The sequence below is a fragment of the Choloepus didactylus genome, chromosome 12, assembly GCF_015220235.1.
Source record: "Choloepus didactylus isolate mChoDid1 chromosome 12, mChoDid1.pri, whole genome shotgun sequence".
NCBI lineage: Eukaryota > Metazoa > Chordata > Mammalia > Pilosa > Megalonychidae > Choloepus > Choloepus didactylus.
This window is the reverse complement of record NC_051318.1, coordinates 50,352,117-50,372,007: the sequence shown is the minus strand read 5'-3', so window position 1 is coordinate 50,372,007 and position 19,891 is coordinate 50,352,117.

Here is a 19,891-nt window from a genome sequence, read left to right as displayed (position 1 = left end):
TATAAAATTTTAAAAATCATCATTATTCAACTAATGGTATTCAAAAGCTTAATGTATATTTTCAAATCTGCTGCATAACAAAAATATCAGCAACAAACACTCAAATGGCAAGCACAGATATCATTTCACTATGCATATATTTGCTAGTTTATTGGTCCCACTGAGAACCAACTGATTAATGCTAGATATGGTTGTGTTGAGGTCATACTTTAGATAAAAGTAACTGACCAAGAATTAGATTTGTTAATCTACTAAGACACATTGATAAAGAAAAATGATAAAGTGTCATGGTATTCCTTTGTAAAGAAAGCAATATCTGAAACGTGGAAGCCATGTTTGGCATGGCTTTTTTTCACTGCCTATGCTAAAAACATTCCAGTACTAAGCCAGTACAAGCATTGGTTGTTAGGAAATCCCAGGCTAAATCACTCATTAAAATAGTTCAGATATATGTAATGGATAATACTGTGTTTAAGTTTTTCAAATTCAGCTAGACTAGTTCTTTACATCTACTTAACTCTTCTTCCTAATTTATTTCCAGGAGAAGAATTTTTAATTTGAGAGCACAGTAAACCAAAGAGTAATGCAGGTTAAGAGGGATGTGGAGAAGATTTAAAATTTAAAGTTCTGTATATATTTGAGAAACTAGAGATAAGATAAAGTAATTAATATGCTCAAAGAGGTTCAAAGAATCTAGGACATGAGATATGATGACATTATTGAGGCTGATGATGAGTTACTGTGCAAGCCATGCTAAAGAATTCAGTCTTTGTTCTATAGGTAAAGGGAAGACATTGGATGACTTTAAGAAAAAGAACAATTCAATCTATACTTTTTAAAAGATTACTATATCTACCTGAAGGAGAATTGACTAGAGGGGAACAAGACTATCTATGTAAACATGAGAAAAGTGAAAACAGTAGGGAGGAACAAAGTAGAGAGATGAGAGATTTCAGACGCAAAATTGATGCAACTTAGTGATGGATTGGAAGTAGAAAGATAAAGTGTGTGATAGAGTAAAAAATGATTCTAAGTTTTGGTTTAACCATTTTGTTGCATGTCATTTGATGAGGGAAGGAACCCTGGAGTATGAAAAAATATTGAGCAAAATATTAGCTAATTTTGTATGTACTGTGTTTGAATTTGGAAGTAGGTGGTTAGATATGATATTATAAAATAGAAAGACATTTGGATTGAAATGTTTATTATGAGCCATTAGTATATAGGTGGCACTTAAGCCATGGAAGGCTTTCCTCAGGAAGTCTATGTAAATTAAGGAAAGTAGAGGTCATTATACTGAATTGTTTATAATAATAATAATAATATGTTCATAATGGCTAAAAACTGAAATATAGAGGCAAAGTAGGGTGAATAAAAAATTGCTGGAGTGATAACATGGAAAATATCAGGGGAGTATAATTTTTAAAAATTCAATTTACTGAAAACAATGAAGATAGCTTAGAGGATTATATATCTAAATAGTACAAAGTTCAAAAGAGTGGAGAGTTTATAAAATGGTAGAAAAGTTAAACAAATGGGTTCTGCCTTTCAACGATAAAGACAGAGCATATGGTGGAGGGAAGGGATACTGAGAAGTAACAAAGGACAAAAAAATTATGTTCTTATTTCTCCAGAGAATGTTTAAACAAAAGATGAGATAGTTCTGACTTCACTGTTTTACATAATCATATCTTTTCCAAACGAAATTACAAAGTCAGATTTTATCTCAAAATTGTATGTACAATTTTATTCCTCATAACTTATAATGTTTGGATAGGTGGTTTCTGTCTTATTTTCCCAGCTGCTAAAGCAAATACCATATGATGGTTTAATTTAAACAATGATAATTTACTGGCTCACTGTTTAGGGGATAGGAAAAGTCTCAAACTGAGATATCAGCAAGGCCATGCTTTATCTCCTCAGACTGTTGCATTCTAGAACTGGCTGCCTGTGACTCCTGGGGACCTTGGCTTTTCTATCACATGACAATGCATATGGCATCATCTTCTCCTTTCTCTTTTGGGTCCCATTGACTTTCCGCTTCTTCCCATGACTTTATGTCTGAATTTCATTCTGTTTATAAAGGACTACAGGAATTCAGATTAAAGTCCAACCTGATTCAGCTGACCACACCTCAACTAAAAATAGCATCTTCCATCCTACTTTTAATGGTTTCCTGATCACAGGAATGGATTAAGATTAAAAACATGTTTTTCTGGGGGTAATTCAACCTAAAACAGTTCTCACAGAGAAACTATTAGTTGGTAAGAGATTAGCTACCTAGTGTGCTTATAAAAATGCAACTTAAGTGTTATTTACCTCTGAATGCTTTGACAGTAATAGTTAATTAGTGACAAATACCAGTTAATCAAATTCTCTCAGTGTACCAAATGTGATAGAGAATTCTTATTTGTTTGAAGACTTTCAGTAAACCAAAAACTACTTACTGCTAATAGGAACGCCTAGATTTAAAATCAAATATTTGATGTATCAAATATTTGTAATTCATACTTGATTTCATTTTTCATAGACAAGTCATAATGAAGAAACTTTCAGCATGGTAAACAGCATCTGCAAAGGGAATCATATGGTTTAATTTAAATCATATTTATCTAAATGACTCCCACCTCTAAACTAAAAATAATGTCATGCATACATATGTAAGGTTTTTGTAAAAATCAAATGAAGACAGATATAAAAGGTTCTATGAGTCAGAATGTTAAACATGCACAAATAGATACAATTACATATGCACATATACATATACATATATACAAACATTTACATATGCATATATACATATATACACATATATATACATATATGTCTACATATATAATCCTATATCTATATATATATTTATATAGCTATTGTTCTATTTAACTTTAAGAAGACAATATAACACAATGTTGTGTTAGTTTTTTTAGATAAATTTTTTCTCAAATGCAATACTGACATGTAGTAAGGTATAACATTCTAACAAAGACTGCACATAAAAATACTTCTTTTTATATTGACATAATTTAATTTGATATTTCACAATGTTTTAAAATTTTAAGGTAGGGTATTTATTAATAGTAAATGGGCAGAAGTTGATAAGTCAATGTGCTAGGTCTTTTTGAGGAATAATGTTAATATTAATGGATGCTTCTGATCCGCTTAATTGAAGTCAGGAAAAAATTGTAACTTGCAATCTTCATACCAGCATTTGCTACCATATACTGAGAATTCCAGATCTGTAATGACTATTAAACTATTATTAAAAGTAAATTAAATTCAATAATAAAGTGTTTTGAAATGTATTGCCACCAGTTTTCACACCATTGTTATAAAAGAGAGCAGAAGTGGCCTGGTTTTGCATACATTCTCAATTGCTTCTGTCTCTGATTAATTCCCATTGGTATAGTCAGCATATCCTCACAACCAGAACAATTCATGTTTTTTCACTATAGAGTATACTTAAATAATTCTCAGTATTGAAATAATGCCATTTCTAAAACAATATTCTATTTTACATGAATTGCAAGTGCATTATTCATAATTTATGAACACTTTGTAAGACATTGTAATTAAATAACAACTATTGCATAATTGTAATGTTTCATGTAGTGGTATACAACATAGAAATATTCCTTGTTAGCACAGTATTTTTAAAGATAAGTTTGTTTCATAGTGCACAGGTAAGGGAAGATAGTAATAAAATCTTCATAAAAGAGAATTTCACAGAAAAACAAATTGGGAAAAATAACATATCTCCTCTTTATGATTTTCAATAAACATTATCAATTTATTAAAATTTTTATTAAATCTGCAGACAAAAAATACCCAATATAGTTAACATAGTATTTCCTGAATCATTTTTATTAGAGCATTATTTTATCACAATATGACTTGCTGTTTTGCAGAATGTTATTTTTGCAGTCCTATGGTACAGAACTTTCAAAAATGCTTACTTAAAACTGGTTATTTTTAAATTTATAATATGTGTATAAATAACTTTTAGGTAATATTCTGAGCTCTGAAATTAACTGGTTTAAATATCATAACAAAGGAGTGAAGTCAGTAAAAATATTGTCTTGATTCCAATAATGAGAAAACAGGCATAGAGAGGTGAAGTAAATTGGGATCATATAACTAAAAAAGTTCTAGATTTAGTATATGAAGCCAGAGTTTGGAATTACAGTGTCTGTGCTTTATCTATTGTACAGAACATCATCTTAATTTTATTTTTATTTCATTTATTTTATTTCATTTTATTGACTATAGGTACTAGGATTGATTGCACAAGACCGATTTAGCCTATCTATCCACACTTGCATCTCTGAGGGGAGACCGCTGCATCTTGCAAAAAAGAGGTGAATTCCATAGGAGAAAATAGTTCCATGAAATAAAATTTTGAGAAACTCTGATGAGAGCTGAACAGTGGCAGGTTCCAATAAAACTGAAATACATAGAGAAGTTGAAAATGTGGAAATAATTAAGTTGAGGACTTATTTGTGATCCTACAGCTAACATGCTGTGAAAACTTTGGAGTGGAGATTTCATAGGATTTTTCATAGGAGATTCTTTATTAAACAATGGAACCAATACAATTGAGGTTATTCCTCTATCAGTGTACTATTGTGTTTACACTCAAGGTAATACCCAAGGAATCTAGTACCTCAGTCTTCCTTATATTCTGATCAGTTTGGGATATACAAAGAAAGAAATGCATAGAAGTGGGAGGCATTAACTCTACTCTAAATTAGAAGGGTATTTGATGAGTTTCAATTGAAAATTTTATGGAATAAATTGTTTTTAAAGTAAGACTAATATTATCCATATTTGACATTTGAATTAAATCTGCCCAGGTCAGGTTGTGACCAGTTCAAGGCTTCAGTACCAGTAACTGAACCAGATGGGAAAAGAATTGAGGAATTTGTCCTAAAGATACTCTTCTTGTTATTAAATAAATAGGTTAACAGTCTTTGAAGAAAAGTTAAGTGCAGCAAACGTGGACTCAAGAGACGTAGTTTTTATGTAAGATCTGTTAATTACTAGTGATATGATTTTTGATATGTTATGTAATCCTTCTGTTGCTCAGTTTCATTCAGTGTGAGACTGCCTAATTTGCAGTCTTCGAAAGGTTCAAAGTTGCTTTTTTTAGGTCAAATATTAAAAGACTATCTTATGTGTTTATAATCATATCCCCTCTTTTCAAATGGAAAAATGCCAGAGGAGGTTGAAAGAAAGTTTTTTGGTGTTTGTCCTGTGTTGAAACTCAAAGTGTTTACAAAAGTGTCATATACAGCAGTGGTTTGGTATTTGTATAAAATTCACATTGATAATCTTCCATACAACCAAAAAATATTTATTGATTTCCTAATTTATACTAGGTATTGTTTTTGCATTAACAAGACAGCAGTGCGCCACAGTCCTGGACTTCGTTATAGTTTCACAATATTTATGAATTCAGGTACATGAGTTGGTTTTGCAGCCAAGAGCTATAAAGGCTAAGATGGGAGTAAGCAGAGAAAGGGTAGACGAGATGAGCTTCTACAGATTTTATGAGTTACTAAGAAATTTTTGAATAATTAATGGCATAGAAAGGCAGAATGACAGATACACATCCATTATCCAGAAAAAGAAAAGAGCACTATAGGATAAGGGAAACACAAGTGCAATGGCCTGGGGGCTAGATAAATGGGATGTTTGAGAATCGCAATGAAGTTTGGCTGGAGCATTGAATTTAACAATGAGAAGTGGCACTAATGAAGTAGACTTTATTGGCAGGATCCAGACCATTACAGAAATTTTCTGAGGAAAGGCATTGAAGTGGAATGGTCTGTTTAAGTTATAATTGCTTACATCTTTTTAAAGATGGAAAACAATGACAATACTCGTGCTTGATCTCTAGTGTTCTTTCCAAGCCATGTGAGTTAACAAAATTAAGTTCTGTCAACATAGAATATTTCTCCCATCCTCTCTTTCTTCATCTCAACCTTTAATATTAGAATAAGGGATTTCTCATGGACACAACTCTGCTGTTTTTGAATGACCTTGATGAAAAGAAATGATGTAATACAATCAGTTCATCTCGGTTAATGCTGACTGCTTGAACTGGTCTTGTGTACAAGACTTAGCTGTCTGTTGGGCATATCAGGGATCCAGTCTTAGCAGGCATTTTTAGAGTAATCAAAAGTTCCCTAGGGAAATGCTCTTACCTGCCTTGTTTAGTTTGGAGAATTTATTAATGTTGCTTCATTATCATGTTGGGAAATATTCAAAGATTTTTCAATCTATAAATTCTCTTATTCACTGAAGTCTCTCTTGTACATTTTATTTATTGGAGAAAAGCTGATTGAACCCTATCAAGTTTTTTTTTTTTTCAATGCACATTTTTAAACATTCACTTCATGTCAGATTTTATTCATAAATGGGTAAAATTTAGTTTGTACGTATTTTCCTTCTATTGTACCTTACAACTGAAATATTGGTAATTTATTTAAGTACATGAATAATTCAAGCAGTAAAGAAATAGAAAGAGCAAGTGTTTCTAGGTCATTTATTCTACTATAATCAAACATGCATTTTGGAATAAATACAATTTTGGGGGTAAATTTTATATATTAGACCAAATGTTGGGAAGACTGGAGACAGGAAGGACTTTTAAAACCCAGCTGATGTGATTAAAAATGTTTAATTGATATTTCAAATATGATTTGGTAATATAACGGCCATTCATTGTAGGTCATTATTAAATAACTGTGACTTTTGGCTATTTCCAAGAACAAGTTTGAGCTTTGATGGAACAAAAATCTTCTTATGCTAAAAATATTCAAAACAATACAACCCTGGGAGCAATTAGAAAGGAGATTCAAAAACTCTTGAAAAGCTGACCTACTTATCTGGGTCAACATATTCTTTAAAGTGTCTCTTTGAAAAATTGAATTTACCAACTTTTGGTGTCAAACATTAATATCAATAATTAAAATGTTAAAATACATTTCATAAAAATGTTCTTTAAAAACTAGCTCAAGCATAAAGAAATGAAAGGAAAAGTTTTACTTTGAGATGTCAATTATAGATTCTATTGAAAACAGTACATAGCTTATTAAAACATTCAAAATCTCATTTAAGTTGAAATTATCATGTAAAGTGCCATTAAAATCACCAGTTTTCCTGGCAATCAAAGTTCAGGGCAATAATGGGAAAGCTTAATATTTAAAAAATCTTTCAATTTACTCCCAATCTTCACAATAAAGACTTTTCATTATTCTAGCACACCCCAATTTTTTCTTCAATACAGAAAGAAAATTATCTGTATAATACAATTGATTCTAATATCATTGGATACACATAGAGGAAGTGTTAATTATGAGAACTAGCAATTGTTAGAAGTTTTAAAGCAAATGTTAATATGGAATCTCACATTTTTCTTGGGTCTCAGTAAAGTAACTTTCCTCCTACATTTCATAATCTATAAAATGGAAAAGATGATGCTATTTCACAGGTTGTTATGAATTTAAAAAGAAAATTATGGGTGAAATAATTTATTAACATTGGCAGCAAACTATATATATACATATATATATATATATATATATATATACATATGTGTGTGTGTATATATATATATATATGACTTCTTCTAAGTGACAATTGGTAAAATGAACCTAATAGTATATCTTAAGATAATCTTGTAGGTTAAATGGGATAAGAATTCAAATAGAATGTCAAGTGCCAGGCACACTGTAAGCAGTGAATAAAAAGAAATATTTATCTTGGAAGATAATAACCTACTGCTTTGAATTTCATTATAGTATAATTTTTATAAAAGCATGTTAATATATACCACAAGCCATTTAATGAAGAATGAATTTGTAGCATGATTTTTAGGTTTATCATTACTGTGCCAAACATAAAAAAATTTGATATAAGCAGTCAGCAATTCATCATGGCCTAAAATATTTATTTATTTATTTATTTATTTATTTATTTATTTATTTATTTGCATAATCCTCTGTCTTTCAGACTCATAGGTGCCAGTCACACAAACATTGGCATAAACTGCTTTCTTTTTAAGGAACCAAATGATCAATTCAAGGATAATATTAACTATGGAGTGGTTAATGTGTTGAAAATGGATTAAAGACATTTATATTTGCATCATGCTGTTCTAACTGGATTCTCCAGAAAAATTTATCTATTAAATAAATGGCAAGATGGTTGGCAAATAGAGAATAATACAAGGGTGTTGGTAGTGACAAGGTAGCTTTCTCTTTTAGTGTAAATGAAATACAAGATTGCCTAGGAAATAGAATAAAATCCTTGAATCTTTAAAGAAACTTGAACAAGTTACATTTAAATTTAATGAGACAATATTGCAAATACATAAAATATTTTGCTTGTGCATCTCATTCACTCAAATCTGAGGTATATTAAACCTTCTAAAATGTAATGTGGGAAGAGGGAGGCCTATTGAAAAAAAAAGTTTCTGTTCTTTCTTCACAATTCTAAAACTGATTTTAAACATGGGTCTCTATCCACTAACTTCACAGTCAGATCAGAGGTTAATATCTTTTTTTTTTCCTCAGTGGAGGAGCATTTGTAAAACTAAATGAGTATCTGACCTAAATTAATAAAGACAATTTCAAAAAGCAAAACTCAGTAATATACTTATGGAATGAAGAAATGATAAATTCAAGTAGTTTTGAAATTAGTAGAAAAGGAAAACTACATGGTGAAAAATGAAGACATAAAAGGTTAGAAAATAAGTCTGAGCTTTTTTACTAAGGGTCAAAGTGACTTTGTAGTACAATGATAAATAAGGACTGTGAAATACAATGATGTTAAAATCACAAGGACAAGTTAAAAAAAAAAAAGCCATGTCAGAATTTCCCCTATGCATGTGCCCTATTTCATCTGTCAGACTCAACATAACTGAACAGTATAGGCAAATATTTTGTTAGGTCTTTTTTCTTTTTCTTTATTTTTTGCATGAGAAATACGTAAGGTAAGAAATAAAAATGAGTAACTACATTGAAGAGAGATCAAATAAAATATTTTGAGTAAGAGATGAAATAAAAGTCATATTAAGCTCAGTGTCTTCTGAAGAAATTTCAGTGGTATTGTAAGTTATCCAGTAAATGAAGCCATATTAATATAACAAATTTTAAAGCTATATTTTTAATATTTTAGGAAAATAATGATAAACAGTACAAGCAATCAAGTAAATATAATCTGAAGTGTTTGACAGAACTTTTAAATACATGTTTGATGTTTTATAAAAATTGTTAAACATATCTGGTGTTTATTATAATATGTCCCCATGTTAATAAGAAAACATGCTATTTGCTATATAAAATGTACAAATAAAGATTCAATTACTCTGAAAATGATTTTTGGAGAATAGTAATAGACACAAGATTGTGAAACTGGTTTGCAAATTTTATGCATCTCATTTTAATTCATATGCATTAGTAGGTAGAAACAATCATTATTAAATCCTCTAAAATTTAAATTATTCATTTAAATTAATTAGGCCTTAAGAATCCATCAGTATTATGCTAAGGTGTTTGGAAAAATAAAGAACAACTCTTGTACTTAAATAACTCAAAATATTTTGTGAGAGAAAAACAAACAGAAGATGAAAATGCTATGTAATTTAGGATCCGTGTAGAAGGAAATAGCCAAGCACAGGAAGAAAACCACGATTTCAGTCCCCACGGGCTTTCAAGGACTTTACTATATAGCCTCAGCTCTACTCGTCTATCAAGGCTCTATGTGATCTGATCCTGAAGTGGCCTGGCCCCCACTTATCAGTCAAGCATTTTTATATTCTGATTTGCTCTCACATAATTCCAGTCATACTGTCATTCTGTCAGTTACTAAATGGGTTAGTATTGTTCCCCAACTCTGGGCTTTTGCACTTGCAATTCCTTGATAATGAAATAATTTTTTTCCTGATTCTTTGCATAGGTGGCTCCCTGTTTTCTTCCAGGTCTCACTATGGATGTTAACATCTCAAAGTTTTCTCCACCTTGCTAACTGAAGCAGTCTCTCTGTCTGTTACTTTCTATGGTTGTACACTTGTTGATTTACTAGTAATTCCTTATTGGTCTGCTTCTTTATTTGGGCATTGGTTGTCCTCCTCACTAGAATATATGTTCCATGAAGACAAAGAACACATGTACATTTCTTTGTCATGCTCTCCTCAATGCCTAGCACAGTACCTAGTTGCCTCAGTTTCTCCATCTGTAAAATAGGGATTAATTATAATGATGTCATGGTGAATTTTGTGAATTAAATAAGAAAATGCATATAATTATTTTAAATAGTGCTATTCTGTAGCAGCAGCCAAAAAAATGTTAGCTATACGTTTTTATGCACCCAAATCTTTGTGCTGATACTCTTCTACCTTCCACAAGTGTTTGGCTATAGAGGGTATTGGGCATTGTATTCCTGAATTATATCAATTATATAAAACAGTTCATTATCTAGCAGTGTCCAAATCAGATTCTTTAAAACAAATTCAATATAAAGAGATATAAAAGAATTTCATATTTTTATTATGTGTGCAAATAACATTTATATACATAAAGTATGTAATACGTACATAGATATATAATAGCAATTACATACTGAATCAATGTTATAAATAAGATAAATGACATCTATCTAAATATTTGATGTTGCTTTCTATCATTTGTGTGGAGTTTTCTGTTAAAGGCACCATGTCAACAATAAAGTGACTAAATTAAGCACATAATACTTCTGATTCTGGGTGAATACATATACACACATACATACATACATATATTCACATATAGGAATTTATATATTTTAATATACAACATAGATAAATATTTCAAACTAATGTTAGGGTGTTGTGTAAGGAAAAAATTGAAATTCTAAGTAAAAAATAAGCTATTTTAAACAAATATAAGTAAAACTCAAAATATATAATGTGTCTGTTACTCAATTTCCCATCTTAGGATGCTGTCTTTTCTTATTATTAGTTTCTATAAAAATTAAATGAAAATAATGATGAGCAATTAGAGAATTAGATATCTTTGGAAATTAAATTAGCCTGGATAATATATGAACCCGTTTTGATCTTATGTTTACAAGACAGCAGGCAATTGACAGAAGTTATAGATATTAGACCACTCATCTCTCAGGAAAAATAAATAAAGCAATACAATAAAATTGTAAATTTGAAGAATTAGGAAAAATGCTATTAGTTTTTAAATAAGCTTTTTATTAAGAAGGACATAATTTCCTTTACTATAATTTACAATACCTAAATAATGGTGAAAGAGTGATTCTAAATGGAAGAGAAATTTACAACGAGGAAACTGTCCTAATTTGAAAGCAGATACAAGGCAAAGCAGGGTACTCTGTGGTTAAGGGGGACAATATTGGTGACTGCGGAGTATGCTGGGAGGGCAATTTGAGGGATCACTTAAAGACTCTTTACACCAAAGAAACCCAGGCACACCATTAAAATCCAACTGGTCCTGAACAATCTTTTCTAAATCAGGTCTTTAAAATGTATTCAAGCTGATCCTATTTCATTTGAACATTATTAAAGTCATGACATTTAATTTTTCTAACTTTAATAAAAGTAATGAAATTAATGACACTCTGCATTTTATCTTTTCCTCATTTCACCTCTATTACAGTTCATATAATCATTTTTCTAAATAACAATCTCCACTTCTGTTGATTACTCTCTCAATTAATTTTCTTGTGACTTTAAATATTAGTTTTCTATGCTTCTTTAGTAATTTTATGCTCCATTTTCTCTATTAGTAGTTATAGCTATGGGCAATATGCCATTACAAGAAGGGTTCATAGTTTATAGATTATCATTTTCTTCTAAATGTGAGGTGATGAAAAGAAAGAAAAGGAAAAGAATGAGAGAGAAATTTATTTCGAACTTTGTTTTTGTATTTTCCTTCAGGTTCCTATTGGACTTAACTATGTAATATAACAAATATTTTCAATTATAAAATGCCTTTGAAGAAACCAGAGTAGAAATAATTGATTACCTAAAAAGTCAACCTACTCTTTACTTTTTAAAAATGTCAGTATTTATGGAACTGGAGATGGACTGAAAAAAATTTTGAGAATCTTTGTTACTCTGATACTAGCCTAACCACATAGATTAGAATAAAACTATATTCTCCTTTTAACTTTGTAGAAATATTTTATTTTATACTCCAGTTTGTATTAATATTTAAAAATGGTATTTTCAAGAGATTATAATTAAAAAGAAGAATTTTGTGAAAAATACTGGACAAACACACTGAATCTGTGGTAAAACCGAAATGAAATATTGTCAGGGACTAATTTCAGTGCCTCTGGGAAAAAATCATAATGAAAAAACGTGGACCACTTTCAAAGTTTTCTTTCCAGATAATACAATTTAATAGGAATATGTTTAAAGTAGTTCTTTTTCTCTCTTCTATTCAGATAAAGAAAAATACCTTGAGTAACTTCTTCCAGATTGTACCGAAAGGGGTGAAAAGTAAGCCCCTAAAGGAAATTTGAATATTGTTAGCAAAAGTTGACTTGGGGATAGTAAAATAAGTCGCCACAATAATTCTCAAAATTCTGCTTTTGAATTTTGCTTCTCAAAATTCTTTCACACTATTATTCCTGAAAACTTAGGAGTGGCCCAATCATTTATTCGCTTGTTGGTTAAAACAGGTAGGTTTTATTGTGTGGGCGATAGAAAGAGTCTCAAACGAAACTCATCAGAAAATAGTTTTATGTGTTATCAATAAATCAACAAAAATGCCAGTAGGGTTAGAGAAAAAAGAAACAACCTAAAATTCAGATACTAATTAGAATCCCAGCCAAAATTATCACCAAGGAACTAGTCTGGTAAAGAAACAATTACCACTACTGAGAAACACTGTACATGCAGATTTTACCAATTAAATTAGAAACGAGAGGCTTCTGCAAGCCCCACTGCTAGTGTGTAACAAAAACTCGATGCTGCAGCAGAGCAGATATGACATTAAAAAGCTAAGCAACAATAAACAAATAAATAAATAAATTGGAAAATTAAAATTAAAATCTTTTGTGCTTCAAATAATATGAACAAAAAATGAAAGACAACCTATGGAATGTGAGAACATATTTTCAAGTCATATAGTTCATAAGGATCTTGTATCTACAATACATGGAGAATATTTACAACACAATAATAAAGATGCAAATAAACCATTTAAAAATGGGCAAATGATTTGATTAGACATTTATCCAAAGAAGAAATATGCATGGCCAGTAGGCACATGAAAAGATAGCTGACATCATTAGTCATTAGGGAAATACAATTGAAAGCACCATGTTGATACATCTTCACATCCTTCAGAAAGGTTATTAATAATAATAATAATAAAAAACATGGAATATCAAATGTTAGCCAAGATGAGGAAAAATTAGAGCACTAATACATTACTGGTGGACTATAAAAAGGTGTAGCTGCTTTGGAAAACAATTCAGTAGTTTATCAATAGGTTAAAGATAGTTTCCATATGGTACAGTACTTCAACTCTATACATGAGGGATATGAAAACTTGTTTCCACATGAAACTGATACATAAATATTCAACAATAGTATTGTCTATAATAGCCAAAAAGAGGAGACACACCAAATACCCATCAAGCAGTGAATAGATAAATAAAATCTGGTGTCTGCATACAATGAAATATTGTTTATTAATAAAAAAGAATCATGTACTGAGACATGCTACAATATGGGTGAACTTGAAAAATATACTAAGTGAAAGAAGCCAGAAACAAAAGAAGACATATTGTAAGATTCCATTTAATAAAATGTCTAGAATAGGAGAATCTATAGAGAAATTACATTAGTTGTTATCTAGGGCTGAAGAAAGGAGGGATTAGGGGGTACAGGAGAAAAAGAAATTTACTGGGCATATATAAAAAAACAATTTTGTAATTTTATTTCTCTGCCAAAGTAAATGATGTAATAAAGAGTCTAGAGTTTTAACAGGATTAAGCAAATTATGTAATAAAAGGTCTATAGGTTTAACAGGATTAACTGAAAATTGAATTCATGTAGTTGATGTTATTTGCATATACATTTATATTGATGCATTTTCCTGATGTACTGAACCAAAATTCCTTCTATTAGTATCTGTTTTATCTAATGTCAGGTTAGCTATTCTGGCTCTGTTTGGTTAACTGTTTACATGGTTTATTGTTTCCACATTCTTTTACTTTCGACCTATATCTCTTAAAGACAGTATATCATTGGATTATGTTATATTTTTAATCCATTCTGAAAATCTCTGCCTTTTAAGTGGAATGTTTTGTCTACTTACACTTAACATGATTACTGATATGTTTGAATTTGTGTATTGATATATTTGAATTTGTGTCTGCCACTTAATACTGTCAACACAAATCCTCCTTTAATGGCTTCTTTTGAGTTAAACAATTTTAGTGTATTCTTGTTGATACACAACACACACATATACATTTTTCAGTGGTTACTCTATAGCTTACTATATGCATCTTTCATTTACCAGCGTCTTCTTCAAGTTAATACTGATATAATAAAAAAAATACCTTTGTTCCAATATAGCTACATTTTCTTTCTCCATTATTGTAGTATTTTTGCCATATATGATATTTATATATGTTAGAAACCCAACACTTTTAGTTTCCCAGCTGCTAAAACAGACACCATACAATAGGTTGGCTTAACAACTGGAATTTATTGGTTCATTGTCTTAGAGCCTAGAAGGCTTATTTTCTTCCAGGATCAGTATCTTCTGGTTGGTCAACAATCTTCGGGGTTTCTGGGCATTTCTATCATACAGCAATGCACATGGTGGCATCTGCTCCTTTCTTTTCTGGGTTCCCTTGACTTTCAGATTCTGGCTGATATCTTACATTCACTCTGCTTATAAAGTACTCAAGTGATCCAGATTAAAGCCAACCTCATTCAGTTGGGACACACCTTAACTGAAGTAACATCTTGAAGAGATTTTACTTATAATGGTCCCACACCCATCAGAATGGAGTCCAAGACCAAGAATATGTCCAAACGGGGTATACAATTCAATCTACCTCACCAACTATCTATAGTTTTATGATTGTTTAAAGAAATCTTATGTTTTATGAGAAAATAGAAAATACTACACATATGGACTTCTATATTTGCTAACGATTATTTACCATTTCTTCTTAGGGATTCCAATAACTATCTGTTGTACACAACTAATTTTTCTAACTGTTTATTCACTTTTAATCTTCCATAAGTACTCTATACATTTTGTACATTGTGTTTCTTTCTTTCTTTAGTTTACTTTTACACTCCCATGCCTTTCATTTATCAGTTTCTCCCAGATGGATGCAGGAGTCCTCCTATTCCCCTGTGAAATTTCTGTGCACACTTCAGGATTCAGGACTCAGGTCAAATATATTTCACTCATTAAGAATCACAAATACTTCTGAGTTAAAGTGGTCTCACTGTCTCAGTACTCCTATAGTCATTTTTTTTTTTCATCTGTATGGTATTAGTTACATTTGTCTGTAATGTCTGTGTATATGTTTTTAAATGCCAAGGACATTCCAGCTAGAGAAAGTAAAAGCACTTAGGAATAAAAAAGACATTTTTTGAGGTCTATTCATGATTATTATGTGTAGGACCTTGGTGCAAGCAGGTTAGTGAAAGAGATTATTGAGGCAAAGGCAGTAGGTGGAAGTAAATCACTACACATTATACAAACACCCCAGTGTTTATAATATAATTTCAGTGATATGATAGCTTTCCTTTTATTAAAAAGTCTATATTTGGAAACTATTATAAACATACCAGTAGACCATGGAAGATGACAAAGTCTTTTAAAAAGATTATTTGTAGAACAGGGATAAGTTAGAGATGGAAAAAAATGAGGGAGATGTAATAATTAAAGTTAATAGAATGTGTTACTGAATGTGTGTGAGGTAAAAGGAAAATGTAGAACATGTCTTGAACTTCTGGCTTGAGTAAATAAGTCAACTGAGGATTTTCTCAAAGTGATAGGGAAAAAAAAGTATGAGAATTAAATTTAAAGGTGCCAATAAAATGTTGTCCATGTTGAGTTTGAGGTGATTATATACATCTGGAATTGAAAAAATTGATTTGGTACATACGTGGAGGTGAAATTAGCATGCAGATGGTGGTTAAAGCAATAGCAAAGAGAGTGAATTAAATTTCCTGGTGTAAAAATGTCTTCTATTTTTTGAGCATTTATTAATTGTTCTTTGTATTTCCACACACAATGCTAAGAGCCAAATATTTTAAATAACTTCCCCAATTTCACCAGGCTGGGATCTGTTCTTCTAACCTCTGTATCTTACTGCTTCTTAAGTGGAAGTTTTCATGGAAGGAGTGCTCAGCTGCATCAGAGATCACATAGGTATCAAATAAATTAAAGATACAAAGAAACTCCTGCATTTCAAAATTAATTATTGGAAATCTTGGAAAAATATTTTCTAAATAGTTAGAAAGAAGATTGGGTGGGAGAGTGAATCAAAGGTATTTCTAAGGTGGATAATGTGTGGACTGCACCATTTTTCAAGTAGTTTGTAGCAGTTCAAGGAGGGAGTTACGGTGTAGCTCTAGAAGCTCCATGTTTAACAACAACAAAAAGGCTATTAAGATGGGGGAGATGAGAAGATGTGCACGACTAGAGGGAATAAATTAATAGAGACTGAATTTACTTGACAAAGAAGAAGAAAAAAAAAAAAAAAATCCCAGTCCAGAAGGAAATTGTAACAGCTAAAAGAGTGCCCACAAACGGAGAGAATGATTAACTGCAAATAACAAGACCATGTTCTCTGAGTCTTGATAAAAGGAAATAAGTAAATGGAGAAATGTCTTTATTTTCATATGGTGCATATAGTTGACAGATTTGTTGACTGAATTGAATATTTTATTACTTTTCCTGGCCAAAGTAATACACTTTATATAATATATTTAGGGAAGAGTTGTCAATGAGTCCCCTATCTTATTTCAGAGTATGATAAGAATACATAAATTGCTTTGTATTCTGTATCTGTGATATCCTATTTTTTTTCTTTTCTTAGAAATCTTCAAAAGTAAATACTAGTTTATTTTCATGAGCATGGATCCTTACTGCAAAGATGAAGTGATAAAAACCAAAAAGTTCATAACAATAATTCCATTCCCTCTTTCATTTTTTTGAAAATTAATATTAAATCATATAATTACCTCACTTTATAAAAAGTTGAAACTAATTGGCTCTCCTGTCCACCCATATATCTATTGCATAAAATAACTCCACAGGATATGAGTAATGTATGTTTCAGTCTTCCTGGAGATAACACTACCTTACTCTAAAATAACCATGTGTGTAGAACATTTCTTATTTCTGGCATTTAGTATATATTTCAATACTTTGGTTGTTACAGAAGTGAAGTAAATGGATTTTATTTTTTAGAGTCTCTTCTAGAACACTCTTGTGGATAGGTGAAATATGGAAACAATGACTGAAATAGTTGGTGCAAGAGGTTGGCCAGATGTTCTTCAGTTTCTTTCTTGATTTGTCACATATTTTCAACCAAATAACAATAGGTATCAGTGATTTCAATATCTGGTGGCCAGTCATTTCTAGAAGAGTTTGAATTTTAAAAAAAATTATTATTATGTAGTATCTCCACTTCCTCCACCCACCTCTTACATGACCAGGTTTAGATGTCTCTCTTGGTAATGAGAGACAGGGAGTGAGAGAGAAAGAGAGAGAGAGAGAGAGAGAGAGAGAGACCCGGTGGGTGGGGAGAAAGGAGACAGATCCATTCAGTGCTTGCTACCTCATTGTCATTTGTGTTGTCATATGTTGTATTATTTAAGGAACACCAGACAATCCCTAGCTTGCTTGCTTTCTTGAAGATGAGTGAATCATCTTAAAAATAGCTTTTAAGGCACTATGTAACATTATTTCAGCTTTCTCTATTTCCTGGTTTCCTGTGAGGCATCTTCAAAAGTGTATTTTTTCAAGTTTACCCAAAATACTCTTTTTAAAAGATTTTCAGTTTAAGATAATTTGATTTTTTTCAACTTGTAAAATACAGTAAAGTCTACTTTTCTCATAAACAGTTTAAGTTATATTATTGTGTTTTAGATAAATCTCCTTTCCTAGGAAATAGGATTTATCCAAAAATCTCTTAGTTGAGATAGGGACAGAAATACATATTTCAGATACAAAATAGGAACAGAAGGCAAACTGATTTAAATTCTTAGAAATGGACATCTCACAATCTGTATTACCAGGCAACTGCATGATATGATTTATTCTCAAATCTTTTTATTATTTTAGTTTTAATTACATAATACATAAAGTCCAAAACATTTATTGCCATGTATTTTCAGTATTAATCACTAAATAAACCTCAAGGGAAAAACAAAATTGAAGACAGAAAATGTATTCTTTATACTTGTTTAAAAATAAATTTTAATGAAGAATATCTTTAGCATAGTGATTTTCCCAGTGTTCATAAAACACTGAAGTATCAGCAAGGGACCTGGAAGTCTTCCTCTTGGGGAGGTAATTTAAGGCTGGCAGTGCTGTTTCAACTAGAGAAATGCAAATTTTACATACTGGTGTTCAAATATGTTGTGTTTGAAATATGGCTCCACTGCTAAAATATTCTTTGCAAATATTTGGTTTTATTAAATAGTTGATAATAATCTATGATTTTTAGAATATGAATAATTTATTTGTTTCAAACATTTTTGGAATATAGAGTAAAATTTAGTGTCCCAGAACTAACCATTAATATATGATGACCATCTATTGTAAAGAATATTTTGAAATAGTTGTTTTTTGGTGATCAATGAGCTTGCTATTACATAAAATACTGACTTCAAAAAATAGAACCAATTAAAACAATGACATTAAACAATGACTTCAAAAGTAAACTGGAATGTAATATTTTATAATATAAACAACATAAATAAAACAATACAAACAACACAGAGTGAATATTAATATAATAATATGCATAGTAATGTTAATATGCTATACATTGCATGATATAATGTTATCATTAATATAATAAAGGATATAATAATATAATATAAATTTTTCAAGAACTTTATAATCAATAAGGCATGATATGCAATTTGGTATCCACTCTTATAAATTATATAAACTTGGATAATTTCTGTAGATCCTTTGAACCCCAGTTCACTCCTCAGTAAAATGGAAAAGAAAAGCTATTCTTCCAATAACCTAGTTTTGGAAGGTCATTTTGAGAAACAATTGAGATAATGCAGGTTAAACCACTAAGGCAGTGTCTGACACTAATAAGCACACACCACTTTTTCCCATTATTTCATGGTGGCATTTAGTATGTATTACAGTAAGGTCCTAGGAGTGTTTAAAGGAAAGGAAAATATCTGTGAATGCCACTAGGTATTTGGCACTGTACTGAGTTGAACAGTGTACCCCTTAAATTCATGTTCAACCAGAATAAAACTTATTTGTAAATAGGGTCTTTGCAGATATAGTTAGTTAAGTTGAAGTCATACTACATTAAGCTGGACCCTGAGTCAAATAACTGGTATTCATAGAATAAGTAAATATGGGCAGAGTGCAATAGACAGGCCATGGAAAAAAACATATAATGTCAGAGATAGGAGCCTCTCATAGAGGTAGAATAGTATGATGGTAGAGTGACATGCTTCAGGGCTTGGTTCCATCACAGAAGCTTTGAGCAACCACCAAGAACTAGCCAAAACATCTTGCTAAAATCTCCAGACAACACTTAATGGTAACAGTAACAGGGTGAGCACCAAATAAAAAAAAAAGAGGCATTTTAAAAGTTGTAGGATCTCATGATGCACTGGATGACATTTACT